We start from the raw sequence: 16173 nt of genomic DNA on the forward strand, positions 1-16173 counted from the left end.
GAAATATACAACTTTGCTCAACTCCAAGAAGAGAGTCTTCCACAAGCTTGGGGGAGGCTCGTCCAACTACAGAATGCTTTGCCTGATCACCCTCTTAAGAAGAATGAGATACTTGATATCCTCTATAACGGACTTATCGATGCCTCTAGAGACCACCTAGATAGTTGTGCCGATTGTGTTTTTAGGGAACGAACTGTAGAACAAGCTGAGACTCTACTGAATAACATCTTGATCAACAATAATACTTGGACTATTTCCGAACCACCTCCTAAGCCAACTCCTAAGAAAAGAGGTATTCTATTCGTCAGTCCCGAAGATATGCAAGAAGCCAAGAAATCTATGCAAGAGAAAGGCATTAGATATGAGGATGTCAAAAATCTACCACCTATCGAAGAGATCCATGGTCTCGATAACCCGATACAGGTAGTAGAAGTAAATTCTCTACGTAGGTTTGATGAGAGTGATATTCCTTTTGATAAACCTGCTAGCCTATGCTTTGATGAATTTGACAACTTTGTTGCCAAACAACAGAGTTTCAATGATTATGTTAGTAGACACTTGGAACAAAGTACTCGTATGCTTAGCCATTTAAGTGCTTGTGTAGACAGAAATGTCAACGATCTGAAGCTTCTGAGTAAACATGCCTCTATGATTACTACTCAGGTAGAACAAGTACTTAAAGCTCAGAATGACATGCTCAATGAATTAAATGACAACTCTGTCAGAGTCATTACTAGAGGAGGCAAAATGACTCAGGAACCTTTGTATCCTGAAGGTCATCCTAAGGGAATTGATCAAGATTCTCAAGGAATCAATGCTGATACACCCAGTCATCCTAAGGAGAAGAAGAAGGATGATAGAAGCATGCATGCCGGTTCACCAAATACTGTCACACCGGAAGAACCTAATGATATTTCTGCGTCTGATGCAGAAACACAATCTGGTGATGAACATGAACATGGTGACAATATGGACAGTGATGTTCATAATAATGATCAACCTAGCAATGATGAGGATGTGGAGATTAAACCTTCGGTTAATCCTGATAACCCACAACCTAAGAAATACGATAAGAATGACTTCACTGCTAGGAAGCATGGTAAAGAAAGGGAGACATGGGTTCAGAGACCTATGCCCTTTCCTCCTAAGCCATACAAGAAAAAGGATGATGAGGATTTTGAGCGCTTCGTTGAGATGATAAGACCCATCTTTCTGCAGATGCGGTTAACTGATATGCTCAAGATGTCTCCGTGTGCCAAGAACATGAAAGATATCGTGACTAATAAACGGAAGATACCAGATCTTGAGTTCTCCACCATGCTTGCCAATTATACTTTTAAAGGTGGAACTCCTAAGATACTTGGTGATCCCGGAGTGCCCACTATACCTTGATCCATTAAAGGAAACTACGTAAGAACTGCCTTATGTGACCTTGGAGTCAGTGTTAGTGTTATGCCACTCTCTCTTTATCGTTGACTTGAGTTGGATAAGTTGACACCCACTGAAATTTCTCTGCAAATGGCCGACAAATCAACTGCTTTCCCTATCGACATTTGCGAGGATGTGCCTGTTGTGGTTGCTAACACCATTATCTTAACAGACTTTGTTATCTTGGATATTCCTGAGGACGATGCCATGGATGTCATCCTCGGAAGACCCTTTTTAAACACTGCAGGGGCTGTTATAGATTGCAACAAAGGCAATGTCATTTTCCATGTCAACGGTAATGAGCACACGGTGCACTTTCCGAAGAAACGATATCAAGTACATTGCATCAATGCTATCGAAAAGACTTCATCGATTCTCATTGGGGGCTTTGAATGCCCTATTCCTTGTGTCAAGATGAAGTATGATTTGCTTGTTGGGGAGATAGATATCCCCATTGAGATGACTTAGTGGCTATTCGAAAATTCTCCATTCTCTCTTGCGATTCAAGAAAGTTTTGTCATAAGGAATTGATCAATCCCGTTGACGGATTTCTTTCGATGACCATGAAACGGGTGAATCAAAGAGTCACATACCTCTGTTTGAGCTTTCATTTTCTTTTGCTTAGAAGAAAATGATAGAATTAGTTTAGTTTTTTTTCCTGTTTTCTGTTTTAGCGTCCCGGAGAAAAATACCTTGAAAATAAAAGTTCTCCGATGGTCCTGAAAATTTAGTATGATTTTTCCGGAATTTTTGAAAATTTCTGGGCCTGAGAGCTGGCCTGGGGGCCTGACCAGTGGGCCACAAGCCTTGCCACCACCACCTACCCCCCTGGTGGCGGAGTGCAAGCTTGTGGGGCCCACAGGCACCCCCTCCACTCATTCCAGCTCCCAGCCTCTTCTTCCACCTCCAGAAAAAATTATTTCGCAGCTCAAACCCGTGTTCTTGCTCATTTGGCTGTGATTTTCGATCTCCTTGCTCAAAGCACCATTCTCCGAACTGTTTTGGGGAAATTACTCCTTGGTAAGTGACTCCTCCATTGGTCCAATTAGTTTTTTCTCTAGTGCTTTATCCTTCGCGTATTCTTGCTACCTTGGTGACCCTGTTCTTGAGCTAGAAATGTTGATTTTAGCTGGTTCCAAGTAGTTTTAGCGCGTGATATGGTCTCTAGGCACTAGTAGGAGTAGTTGCTACAAGTTGGGTTTATCCTTGTTCATTTTTCTTTCGAAGTCTCTAAAAATTTCAGAATTTTTCAGAGCTAGAAAAAGGAAAATATGAGGAGGTTCTTGAGACGCTCTTCAAGCCGTAACCCCAAGGAGGATGAGAAGAACCACCCCAAGTGCGTAGTCCCTTGAGTCACAGAAGTTCGAGCGTGCGAGTGGCCAAGTGATGAATTTTTGCGCCACCGGACTTTATGAAGACTTTTATTACTTGGTGGTGAACGCAGGTCTTACTGCGTTCGTTGAAGATAAGTGATCACAATACCTCCTCCTCACCAATATTTTCGTTCAGAGCTTCAACTTTTATCCGAGGAAGAATCCTCCCATGGTTGAGTTCGTGATATACGATGTCCCCCAGTGCATGACTCTGCAGGATTTTTGCAATGTATGCAAATTACCTTATGTTGGGGATATTCGTGACCCTCGTCCATGGGACTTGGAGGATTTCATTGGTTCTATTGCTGTTGGAGAGGAGAGAGGACTGTCTCGCGCTAGAATTGCTAGCATACATTTTCCTGTGCTTCGGTACTTCTCACTATTTATGGGAAAATGTTTGATTGGCCGTGGGGAGGCTGGATCACTTAGTTCTCTAGACCTTGCGGTTTTGTGCGAAGGACTTTATAACGATAAGACTTATAGCCTGGGCGCTATAGTAGCTCAACGGTTGAACCTGAACCGTTCTAAAGGTGTTGTCTATGGAGGTATCTATGCTACCCGTCTTGCCAGACACTTTGAGATACCCATTAGACTGGGAGAGGAAGGAGAGATGCTTCTCCCTGAGAAATATCTGGATTATGACAGCATGGTTCGCCATGATTTTCTGGATAGAGATGCTAGTAGACGGATGATTTATAATCTGGTATTTAGTCAGGGTACTCGAGAGACTATTACTTTGCCTTCTCCTTCTTTGTTCGATCTTCATGCAAGAAGGTACACTATTATGCCCTCGGATATCTACGCATATTGGGGCTTGGCCCAACCACATGCGCCCGTGCCCGAGCTGCCAGTCGAGTACCAGACGCCAGTTTATCAGTGGGAGCCAGAGGAGCTCACACAACAGTGGCATCCACAGTCTGCTCCGGAGTATCCTGGAGCTGGTTATTTGCCACCATGGGAGTTGACCAAGCTAGGCCAAAAGCCTAAGCTTGGGGGAGTACATGTTCTCACCGACTTTACATTCATGCTTATGCTTTCACTTTGTTAGCCGGTGTTTACACTTTGCCACTGTATTATCCATGCTAGTTTATTTTCGTTTTCTTTTTTTCTTGTTTTGTGTCCTTTTGAGAAAACCCCAAAAGATTTTTCTTTCTTCTTTTGCTTGTTGGGAGTTTTCCCGTGTAAATAGTTTTCTTTTTCTTTGTGTCAAGGTAGAAGATATTGGTTATAATGTTTATTGGTTCTTGCATGCTTCCGTGTTTAGCTTTCAAAGAGCCATATTACTTTGTCTTCTCCTTTGTGTTTGCCTGCAGATTCAGCTTAGTCCAATGCACTTATTATTGTTCACATTGTTCGATCGTGCAAATGAAAGGCAATAATGATGATATATGATGAAGTGACTGAGACTGAAAAGCTGGTATGAACTCTATCTATTTTGTTTTTGTCAATATGACTAGCTTGTCGACCCAGATTTAGCCTTGTTGTGACAGAACCATGTTTGCAATGACAACTTAGAGATCGTAGTTTCTGATGCCATGATTATTTAGCTGAGAGCTTATAATGGTTTGTCTTGAATGTTTCAAGTGGCTTGACTTGGCGCATGTTCATGCATGTAGTTGAAACAAAATCAACACAGCCTCAATGTTGTTCGTGTTCATGGTGATTTATATCCTGTTCATGCTTGCATTCAATGTTAGTCAAACTCATTGCATCTTGATGACTGTTGTAGCTCTCTAGTTGGTCGCTTCCCAGTCTTTTGCTAGCCTTCACTTGTACTAAGCGGAATACTGCTTGTGCATCCAATTCCATAAACCTAAAAGTTTTTCCATGAAAGTCCACCATACCTACCTATTTGCGGTATCTACCTGCCGTTCCAAGTAAATTTGCATGTGCCACTCTCTAAACCTTCAAGAAATAATATATTTTGCATGCTCGAACCGCTCATGTGGTGACAGGGGGCTATTGGTATCTTCCATGCTAGGAGTGTTATCCTCGACATGTGTTTATTCACTGTCATTCACGAGAAAGGGGCCGGTAATTGGAATGCCCAGTTCCACGCTTAAATTGAAAACATAACTATAAAACAAGACCCCCCCGGATTGATGTTAGTATGGACGGTACCCGAGGATTCGGCTAGCTGTGGAGTGTGATTGATTGGTGGTGGGGGAGTTAAAACTTTACTTTTCTGGTTGGGAACCGCCTGTAGCATGAGTATCATGGAAGATATTGAGAACTCTTGGTCATTGCGTTGACAATGGAAGCATGCCACCCAAAATTATTATCTCTGTTTTCAAAGCTTGAGCTGTGGCACCTCTGCAAATCAATGCTTCCCTCTGCGAAGGGCCTGTCTATTTATTTTCCTGTGAAGTCATCCTCCTCTTATATAAGCACCAATTAGAGAGCACCTCTGTCATTTTATGCTTTGCTTTTGATTGATATTGAGTATGACTATGGCTGGATCTTCGTTGCTATAAATTACAATGTTTAGTCAGCCCTTGATCTTTGAAAAGTGCTTTGCATTTATGTTTTGCGGTTTCAAAAAGAGCTAGCGAGATACCATCTATTCATATTGCTTCATGCTTGTTTTGATTGAAGTGTTGGTATTTCAAACTCATTATTATTTGCTCGTTAGCTGATTATGCCATTGATATTAGTTTACCGTGAGACCTTTGTGTCATTTGCTTATGTGGTTAACTTGTGATCTTGCTGAAATTCTGGGTATGAGTAGACATAGTTGCAACAACAAGATCAAACAGAGTTTGTCAAAGTTTTTCTTTCTCTCTCAGTTTTTCAACTGAGTCGCTTGAGGACAAGCAAGGTTTTAAGCTTGGGGGAGTTGATACGTCTCCATCGTATCTACTTTTCCAAACTCTTTTGCCCTTGTTTTGGACTCTAATTTGCATGATTTGAATGGAACTAACCTGGACTGACGCTGTTTTTAGCAGAATTGCCTTGGTGTTATTTTTGTGCAGAAATCAAAGTTCTCCAAACATCCTGAAAATCTACAGGGAGCAGTTTTGGAAAATATAAAAAATATCTGCCCAAGTTCCACCTGAGGGGGTGGGCCAGTGGGCCACAAGCCCTGGCTCCGCCACCACCCCCAGGTGGCGGTGGGCAGGCTTGTGGGGCCCACACGGCTCTGCCGCCCCCAACCTGAGGTCTATAAGTTCACTTTCGTCCCAGAAAAAATAAAAATAGAAGTTTTCGTCGCGTTTACGATACGGAGGCGCCGCCACCACCTGTTCTTCATCTGGAGAGCAGATCTGGAGTCCGTCTTGGGCTCCGGAGAGGGGAAATCGTCGCCATCGTCATCATCAACCTTCTTCCCTCTCCAATTCCATGAAGCTCTTCGTCGTTCGTGAGTAATCCATTCATAGGCTCGCTGGGCGGTGATGAGTAGGATGAGATCTATCATGTAATCGAGTTAGTTTTGATGGGGATTGATCCCTAGTATCCACTATGTTCTGAGATTGATGTTGCTACTACTTTGCCATGCTTAATGCTTGTCACTAGGGCCCGAGTGCCATGATTTCAGATATGAAATTATTATGTTGTCACCAATATATGTGTGTTTTAGATCCTATCTTGCAAGTTGTAGTTACCTACTATGTGTTATGATCCGGCAACCCTGGAGTGACAATAACCGGAACCACTCCCGGTGATGACCATAGTTTGAGGAGTTCATGTGTTCACCAAGTGCTAATGCGTTGGTCCGGTTCTTTATTAAAAGGAGAACCTTAATATCCCGTAGTTTCCTTTTGGACCCCGCTCCCACGAGAGGGATGGACAATAGATGTCATGCAAGTTCTTTTCCCTAAGCACGTATGATGACACACGGAATGCATGCCTACATCACATTGACGAACGGGAGCTAGCCACATATCTCTCCGTGTTGTAGCTGTTGCATGATGAATATCATCCAAACAAATCACCGACCCATTGCCTACGAGTTTGTCCTACTCTTGCTGCTACTACTGTTGCTACTGTTGTTACTTGTCTTGCTCTGTTGCTGCTACTACTGTTGCTACTGCTGTTACTTGCCTTGCTCTGCTGCTACTGTTGCTACTACTGTTGCTTGTTACTGTTTCTACTTGCTACTGCTGTCACTACCGCTGTTCCTTGCCACTGCCGTTACTCGCTACTTTGCTGTTACTACTTTGCTTGCAGATACTAATCTTTCAGGTGTGGTTGAATTTGATAAATTCAGCTGCTAATACTTGAGAGTATTCTCTCACCTCCCGTCGTGCGAATCAACAAATTTGGGTCGAACACTCTACCCTTGAAAACTGCTACGATCCCACGCGCTGGTGGGTGTCAACAACATTCTTCTAGTTTCGATTGCCGGAGAGTGCTAGCCGCATTCTTCTGGTGCAGTTGCAAGGGGAAGAACAGTTGACATCAGTCATCACCAAAACTCCTCTAATCGGAGGGGGCTCGTCACCATCAACATCTTCATCAGCACCATCTCATCTCCAAACCCTAGTTCATCTCTTGTAACCAATCTCCGTCTGGCGACTCCGATTGCTACTTGTAAGGTTGCTAGTAGTGTTAATTACTCTTTATAGTTGATGCTAGTTGGATTACTCGCTGGAAGATTATATGTTCAGATCCTTGATGCTATTCAAAACCTCTCTGGTCACGAATATTATTATGCTTTGTGAGTAGTCACTTTTGTTCCCGAGGACATGGGATAAGTCATGGTATAAGTAGTCATGTGAATTTGGTATTCGTTCGATATTTTGATGCGTTGTATGTTGTTTTTCCTCTAGTGGTGTTATGTGAATGTCGACTACATAACACTTTACCATTATTTGGGCCTAGAGGAAGGCATTGGTAAGTAGTAAGTAGATGATGGGTTGCTAGAGTGACAGAAGCTTAAACCCTAGTTTATGCGTTGCTTCGTAAGGGGCTGATTTGGATCCACTAGTTTAATGCTATGGTTAGACTTTGTCTTAGTTCTTCTTTCGTAGTTGCGGATGCTTGCGCGAGGGGTTAATCATAAATGGGATGTTTGTCCAAGTAAGGGAAGCACCCAAGCACCGGTCCACCCACATATCAAACTATCAAATTAGCGAACGTGAATCGTATGAACATGATGAAAACTAGCTTGACAGAAATTCCCGTGTGTCCTCGGGAGCGCTTTATCTCCTATAAGAGTTTTTCCAGACTTGTCCCTTGCTACAAAAGGGATTGGGCCACTTTTCTGCACCGTTGTTACTTTTGTTACTTGGTACTTGCTGCGAATCATCTTATCACACAACTATCTGTCACCGATAATTTCAGTGCTTGCAGAGAATACCTTGCCGAAAACCACTTGTCAGATCCTTCTGCTCCTCGTTCGGTTCGACACTCTTACTTATCGAAAGTATTGCCTTTGCATGATCATAAGATAGCTAGCGAGATGTTTCAACGTCATACGCTAAGCTAGATCGTTGCACATCTCGGTACACTCCTGGAGGCATTTCCTATTGAGTCATCATTGTTCTAAGTATTGAGTTGTGAGTAAATAAAAGTGTGATGATCATCATTATTAGAGCATTGTACCATGAGAGGAAATAAAAAAATAGGCTAAAGATGCCCACCCAAAAAAATGAAAAGAGGCCAAAGAGCCCAAAAAAAGGAGAGAGAAAAAGAGAGAAGGGACAATTCTATTATCTTTCTCCAGAGTTGTGCTTCAAAATAGCACCATGTTCTTCATGATAGAGAGTCTCTTGTTTTGACACTTCCATATACTAGTGGGAATTTTCATTATATAACTTGGCTTGTATATGATGGGCTTCCTAAAAATTGCCCTAGGTCTTCGTGAGCAAGCAAGTTGGGTGCACACCCACTAGTTTTCCTTTTGAGCTTTCACACACTTATAGCTCTCGTGCATCCATTGCATGGCAATCCCTACTCATTCAAATTGATATCTATTGATGGGCATCTCCATAGCCCATTAATACGCCAAGCCAATGTGACCATCTCCTCCTTTTTGCCTCACAACCTCCACCACACTCTATTCCACCTATAGTGGTATATCCATGGCTCACGCTCATGTATTGCGTGAGAGTTGAAAAAGTTTAAGAAAGTAAGAGTGCGAAAACAATTACTTGGCCAATACCGGGGTTGTGCATGATTTAAATTCGTTCTGTGGGGATGATGGAGCATAGCCAGACTATATGATTTTGTAGGGATAACTTTCTTTGGCCTTGTTATTTCAAAAGTTCATGATTACTTTGCTAGTTTGCTTCAAGTATTATTGTTTTCATGTCAATAGTAAGCTATTGTTTTGAATCTTATGGATGTGAACATTCATGCCACAAGAAAGAAGTTACAAAGGACAAATATGTTAGGTTGCATTCCACATCAAACATTCAGTCTTTATCACTTCCCTACTCGAGGACGAGCAGGAGTTAAGCTTGGGGATGCTTGATACGTCTACAACGTATCTATAATTTTTGATGGTTCCATGCTATTATCTTGTCAACTTTGGATGTTTTGTGTGCATGAATATGCTATTTTATATCTTTTTTGGGACTAACCTATTAACTCAGTGCCAAGTGCCAGTTTCAGTTTTTTCTGTGTTTTTGACCTTTTTCAGAGGAGAATATTAAAAGGAGTCCAAATGGAATAAAACCTGCAGAATGATTTTTTCCATAACAGAAGATACGCAGGAGATTTGAGAACCAAGGCAGGGGACCTCGGGGGAGGTCACAAGCCCCCTAGCCCCGACCTGGGGGGGGGGGGCTAGCAAGCTTGCGGGCCACCCGTGGCTCCTCTGTTCTACCTCTTCCACCTATAAATTCTCTAAAAATCCAAAACCACCAGAGAGAGCCACGAAAATGCTTTTCAGCCGCCGCAAGCTTCTGTCTATGCAAGATCCCATCTGGGGACCGTTCTGGTGCCCCGCCGGAGGGGGGATTCGGACACGGAGGGATTCTTCATCAACACCATTGCCTCTCCGATGATGCGTGAGTAGTTCACCACAGACCTTCGGGTCCATATCTAGTAGCTAGATGGCTTCTTCTCTCTCTTGGTTCTTCAATACAAAGTTCTCCATGATCTTCATGGAGATCTATCTGATGTAACTTTCTTTTGCGGTGTGTTTCTCGAGATCCGATGAATTGTAGGGACAGCCCAAGAGAGCCTTGGCGCCAAGAGAAGAAAACCAAAGAAAAAAAGGGAGGTGGGAAGGAAGAGAAAGACTCCACTTTCTAATCCTAATTGGAGTAGGATTCCTCCTCTCCTCCCAGGCCGGTGCACCCTTGAGGGCTTGGCCCTCAAGGCAAGCCTCCTCCCCCTCCCTCCTATATAGAGTGGTGATTTAGGGCTGATTTGAGACAACTTTTGCCACGTGCAACTCAGATCTAGACACCATAGTTCTTCCTCTAGATCGTATTTCTGCGAAGCTCGAGCGGAGCCCTGCAGGAGTAGATCGTCACCACCACCGGAGCATCGTCACGCTGCCGAAGAACTCATCTGCTTCTCCGTCTTGCTTGCTGGATCAAGAAGGCCGATATCATCATCGAGTTGTACGTGTGCTGAACGCGGAGGTGCCATCCATTCGGCACTAGATCGGAACGGATCATGGGACGGTTCGTGGGGCTGATCGAGGGATGTGAAGACGCTCCACTACATCAACCGTGTTTCTTAATGCTTCCTGTTGTGTGATCTACAAGGGTACGTAGATCCAAATCTCCTCTCGTAGATGGACATCACCATGATAGATCTTCGTGTGCGTAGGAAATTTTTTGTTTCCCATGCAACGTTCCCCAACAGTGGCATCATGAGCTAGGTTCATGCGTAGATGTTATCTCGAGTAGAACCAAAGGGTTTTGTTGACGGTGATGTTCGATTTTCTGCCCTCCTTAGTCTTTTCTTGATTCAGCGGTATTATTGGATTGAAGTGGCCCGGACCGACATTATTTCTACGCTTACGAAAGACCGGTTTCATCGATTGACATGCAACCTAGTTGCATAAAGATGACTGTCGGGTGTCGGTTTCTTCAACTTTAGTTGAATTGGTTTTGACCGAGGCGGTCCTTGGAGAGGTTAAATAGCAATTTGCACATCTCCGTTGTGGTTTTTGTGTAAGTAAGATGCGATCATACTAGATACCCATAGCAGCCACCTAAACCATGCAACAATAAATTAGAGGACGTATAACTTGTTTTTGCAGGGTATGCTTGTGATATGATATGGCCAATGACGTGATGTGATATATTGGATGTATGAGATGATCATGTTGTAATAGTTAATATCAACTTGCACGTCGATGGTACGACAACCGGCAGGAGCCATAGGGTTGTCTTTAAACTAACGTTTGTGTTTGCAGATGTGTTTACTATATTGCTAGGACGTAGCTCTAGTAGTAACAACATAAGTAGCACGACAACCTCGATGGCGACACGTTGATGGAGATCATGGTGTGGTGCCGGTGACAAGAAGATCGTGCCAGTGCTTTGGTGATGGAAATCAAGAAGCACATGATGATGGCCATATCATGTCAGTTATGAATTGCATGTGATGTTAATCCTTTTATGCACCTTATTTTCCTTAGAACGATGGTAGCATTATGAGGTGATCTCTCACTAAAATTTCAAGATGATATGAGTTCTCCCTCACTGTGCACCGTTGTTACAGTTCGTCGTTTCGAGACACCACGTGATGATCGGTTGTGATAGAGTCAACGTTCACATACAGCGGGTGCAAAAAAATTGCACACACGGAACACTCGGGTTAAGCTTGATGAACCTAGCATGTGCAGACATGGCCTCGGAACACATGAGACCGAAAGGTCGAGCATGAATCGTATAGTTGATATGATTAGCATAGAGATGCTTACCACTGAAGCTATTCTCAACTCACGTGATGATCGGACTTGAGTTAGTGAATTTGGATCATGTACCACTCAAATGACTAGAGAGATGTACTTTTTGAGTGGGAGTTTAGCAAGTAATTTGATTAGTTAAACTCTAATTATCTTGAACATAGTTTAAGTCCACTTTGAAAATATTTGTGTTGTAGATCAATGGCTCACGCGACAATCACCCTGAATTTTAATACGTTCCTAGAGAAATCTAAGTTGAAAGATGATGGAAGCAACTTTGTAGACTAGGCTCGTAATCTTAAGTTGCTCCTGCAAGCTGGGAAGAAGGCTTATGTCCTTAATGCTGTGCTAGGAGATGAACCACCTGCCGCGGCTGACCAAGATGTTAAGAAGGCTTGGTTACCACGCAAGGAGGACTACTTAGTAGTTCAATGTGCAGTCTTGTATGGCTTAGAGCCGGGACTTCAACGTTGCTTTGAGCGTCATGGAGCATTTGAGATGTTCCAGGAGTTGAAATTTATCTTTCAGAAGAATGCCCGGATCGAGAGGTATGAGACCTCCGATAAATTCTATGCTTGCAAGATGGAGGAGAATTCGTCTGTCAGTGAACATGTGCTCAAAATGTCTGGGTACTCAAACCGTCTAGCTGAGCTCGGGATTGAACTCCCGCAAGAGGCTATCACTGACAGAATTCTTCAATCACTGCCACCAAGCTACAAGAGCTTTGTGTTGAACTATAACATGCAAGGGATGACCAAGTCAACTGGCGAGTTTTTCGCGATGCTGAAAGTCACAGAGTCAGAACTCCATAAAGAGCATCAAGTGTTGATGGTGAATAAGACCACTAGTTTCAATAGAAACGGCAAAGGAAAGAAGGGTAATTCCAAGAAGAGCGGCAAGCCTATTGCCAATCCGACGAAGAAACCCAAAGCTGGACCTAAGCCTGAAACAGAGTGTTATTATTGCAAGGGTATGGGTCACTGGAACCGCAACTTCCCCAAGTATCTGGCTGATAAGAAGGCGGCCAAGGAAAAATCAGGTATATTCGATGTACATGTTATTGATGTGTACTTAACCAGCTCTCGTAGTAGTGCCTGGGTATTCGATACCGGTTCTGTTGCTCATATTTGCAACTGGAAACAGGAACTGCAGAATAAGCGAAGGCTGGCGAAAGATGAAGTGACGATGCGCGTGGGAAATGTTTCCAAGGTTGATGCAATCGCCGTCGGCACAGTTTCACTTCAGTTACCATCAGGATTAGTTATGAACTTAAATAATTGTTATTTAGTGCCTGTATTAAGCATGAACATTATATTTGGATATTTTTTATTGCGAGACGGTTACTCGTTTAAGTCAAAGAATAATGGTTGTTCTATTTCTATGAGTAATATCTTTTATGGTCATGCACCCAATATGAGAGGATTGTTCATATTGAATCTTGATAGCGATGATACACATATACATAACATTGAGACCAAAAGAGTTGGACTTAACAATGATAGCGCCATGTTTTTATGGCATTGCCGCTTAGGTCATATTGGTGTAAAGCGCATGAAGAAACTCCATGCCGATGGACTTTTGGAGTCACTTGACTTTGATTCACTTGACACGTGCGAACCGTGCCTCATGGGCAAGATGACTAAGACTCCGTTCTCCGGAACAATGGAGTGTGCAAGTGACTTGTTGGAAATCATACATACCGATGTGTGCGGTCCGATGAGTGTGGAGGCGCGCGGCGGATATCGTTATTTTCTCACCTTCACTGGCGATTTGAGTAGTGTAACATCCCAATTTTCCTAATTGGGAATGTTTTACATTGTAGCTAAGCACCTATGCATATTGATTGAAATAAAGTTGGCATTTGAATTCTTTCGCCTTTTGATTTTGCATTTCCATTTTTTTTCCTCACACGAGAAATGCCGGGAAAATACTCTCTTGCACGCAAGAGAGAGAGAGGAGGAAAATGACCCTCCAAAGTGCGGGCATTTCTGAAATATTTGGAGCCAAGAAATCCAAAGTTTTATCGTGAGAATATTTGCAAAAAGAAAATAAAGCATTTAGGGAATTTCTGAAGAAAAAAAAACATTTTTTAAAGTTTTTATTTTTGCTTTGGAAAAATGTTATTCGAGTAGAGGATATTTTTCTGATTTTTTGGTATATAATACCCCATATTAAATATTTTATTTGTTTTCTTTTTATTCCTTCTTATTTTCTATTTCAGAAAAAGACTAGAATTTGGAAAGAGTTTTTTTAAGGAAACCGCCGCCTGGGCGCATCTTAGCCGTGGGCCAAATCCCCCATAGCCCGGGATTCCCGAATCCCCTCAATCTCGGCCGACTGCCCCAGCCGCCCCAGCCTCCCTCTCCCTGCCGCGTGGGGCCCCCGCCCGACCCCTCTCCCCGCTCGGTCACCCCCCACCTCCCTCCTTTCCTAAAACCGAGCCGGACCCCAGCCCGAGTCCCCACCGCCGGGATCCCCTCCGCAGCCCCTGCCCCTTCCTTCCCCAACCCCCTCCCCGACTATAAAAGCCGCCACCCCCGCCCGCACCCCGTTCCCCACCGCCACGCCAAGCCGCCGCCCCCCAAGCCCGTGCCGCAGACCTCGCCGGCGAGAACCCAAGCTCCACCTTCGGCCGCACCCGAGGCACCGCCTCCGGCCACCCGGAGCACTCCCCGACGCCTCCATCATGCTCGCCGTCCTCGCCCGCATCCTCTGGAGCTCTCACCGTCGCGGGAGCCCCTCTGCAGCGTCATCCCAGACCTCGCCCGAGCCGCCGCCGCCATCGAGCTCCTGCCGGAGTTCATCCCGCCGGGGAGCACCCCACCCCTCCTCTGTAGCCGTTGGATCTAATACATACGCGTTAGATTAGAAGTAGTTACCTGTTCGGTTTAGCTCAGAAAACCGCTCGGGTTATATTTCACTTAACTATTAGCCAGTAAGTTTCTGTTAGATTTCGGCCGTTTGCTCCTAACGGTAGCAACACACACCCCGCAGCCACTCACAGCGCGCCACGTGTACCCCCCTGTCTGTTAGCAATTAGTTTCTTTTTTCTGTCTAGTTCCAAAAACAGCAGAGTTTCAGTTTTGTTTTGGCCATAGCTTTTGATCCCGAAGTCCAATGATGTTGATTCTTGTTCCAGTAGATCCCAAATTTTCTGTAGTTTGTAAAAACATATAATTTGTATATATTTGAAATTTTCAAATATGAATTAGATCAGATTTAGTTTAAACCTTGTTTTGCCTATTCCAGGAGTTTAAAAATGATTTTTAGTTGATTCTTTTTGCTACTTCTTCCTAGTGATTATAGCTTACTGTGGTAGAAGTTTCAAAAAATTTAAAGTATTTTACTGGGGTTTTTAACATAAACAAGTTTCTGCCTTAGTGACGCGTATTGAATTCTTTAACTTAGGCCTTAGCAAATTCTTACTTGTGATGTTATTGTTACTTGTTGCTTGATTTTAGTGCTTATGGTGTGTAATTTTTTTCATATCGGTAGATCACCCGGAGTGCGAAGCTTGTTACTTAGAAGCGCTCGATCAAGACAACTATCATCAAGGCAAGTCATTTTGATCATTCTATTTCCTATGTTTTCGATGCATGGTAGTTTCACCTTTCTTTGCCCAATTGCATGCTGCTTAGGTAATTGGAAATTTTAGTATAGGTTGTAGTATCATGTGGTAGGCACACAACAACCCCGATACTTGGCCCCGGGACGACAATTTCTTAATGCTATGCTTGAGTAGACGGGTTTTCGGTTGAGTACATAACACGAGTGATGCGAGGTTGATTAAATAATCAAGACCGGTTAAGACAAGATTTTCAAGACCTCGGACGCAATGCAACTCTGGGTGAAGGACGGTTGATCGGCTCCCTGGAGAAACCAGTGGATGGCCCGGGATGCTGGAGACGGCCATGACATCCTGCGGAAAGCTTCACCCAGGCTCGAAGAGACGGACGGAGACTTCAAGACTCAAGGCTTACCTGCACAGTCACAAGTCATTATGGGCTCTGGCTTGGTTGGACAACGCGGCGACTCTGGACAGGCGGTGCTAGCAGATGTAGAAGAACGGTAGGAATGGATGGGCACCGACAGGGATTCAGAGGGACCTGTTGAAAGACCATGTTTTGATCATCCGGTCTTCAAACACCCTGAAGTGCGAGGACAAACACGGAGGCGATCAAATCTTGTGGGGAACGTGTGCAAAAACTCTGCAGAGTGCCCAACCTAATCGATTAGCCGTGTCCACGGTCATGGACAACTTGAGCCGAAGGCATTGAAATTCCCCTGAACTCTCGACACAACTTAATAATGATGTGGGTGTTAACAACTATTCGGGCACGAGAATTGGTTGGCGGAACCATCTCGTTAACAACACACAATGTAGTAATATTTTGCTTCCAGCCCCTCTTGTTGTAGGATAAAATTGGCTTTATGCAAAACTCATAGCCCTACCGGCCAGATATGCATGTAGAGATAGTTGATTATTATTTTACCTCCTCTCTTTGATGACTTGCCGGCATATTCCATATGCTGACCTACACGCCTGCAACGTATCATGTT

The sequence above is a fragment of the Hordeum vulgare genome, chromosome 3H (genome assembly GCF_904849725.1).
Source record: "Hordeum vulgare subsp. vulgare chromosome 3H, MorexV3_pseudomolecules_assembly, whole genome shotgun sequence".
Taxonomy (NCBI): Eukaryota; Viridiplantae; Streptophyta; class Magnoliopsida; order Poales; family Poaceae; genus Hordeum; species Hordeum vulgare.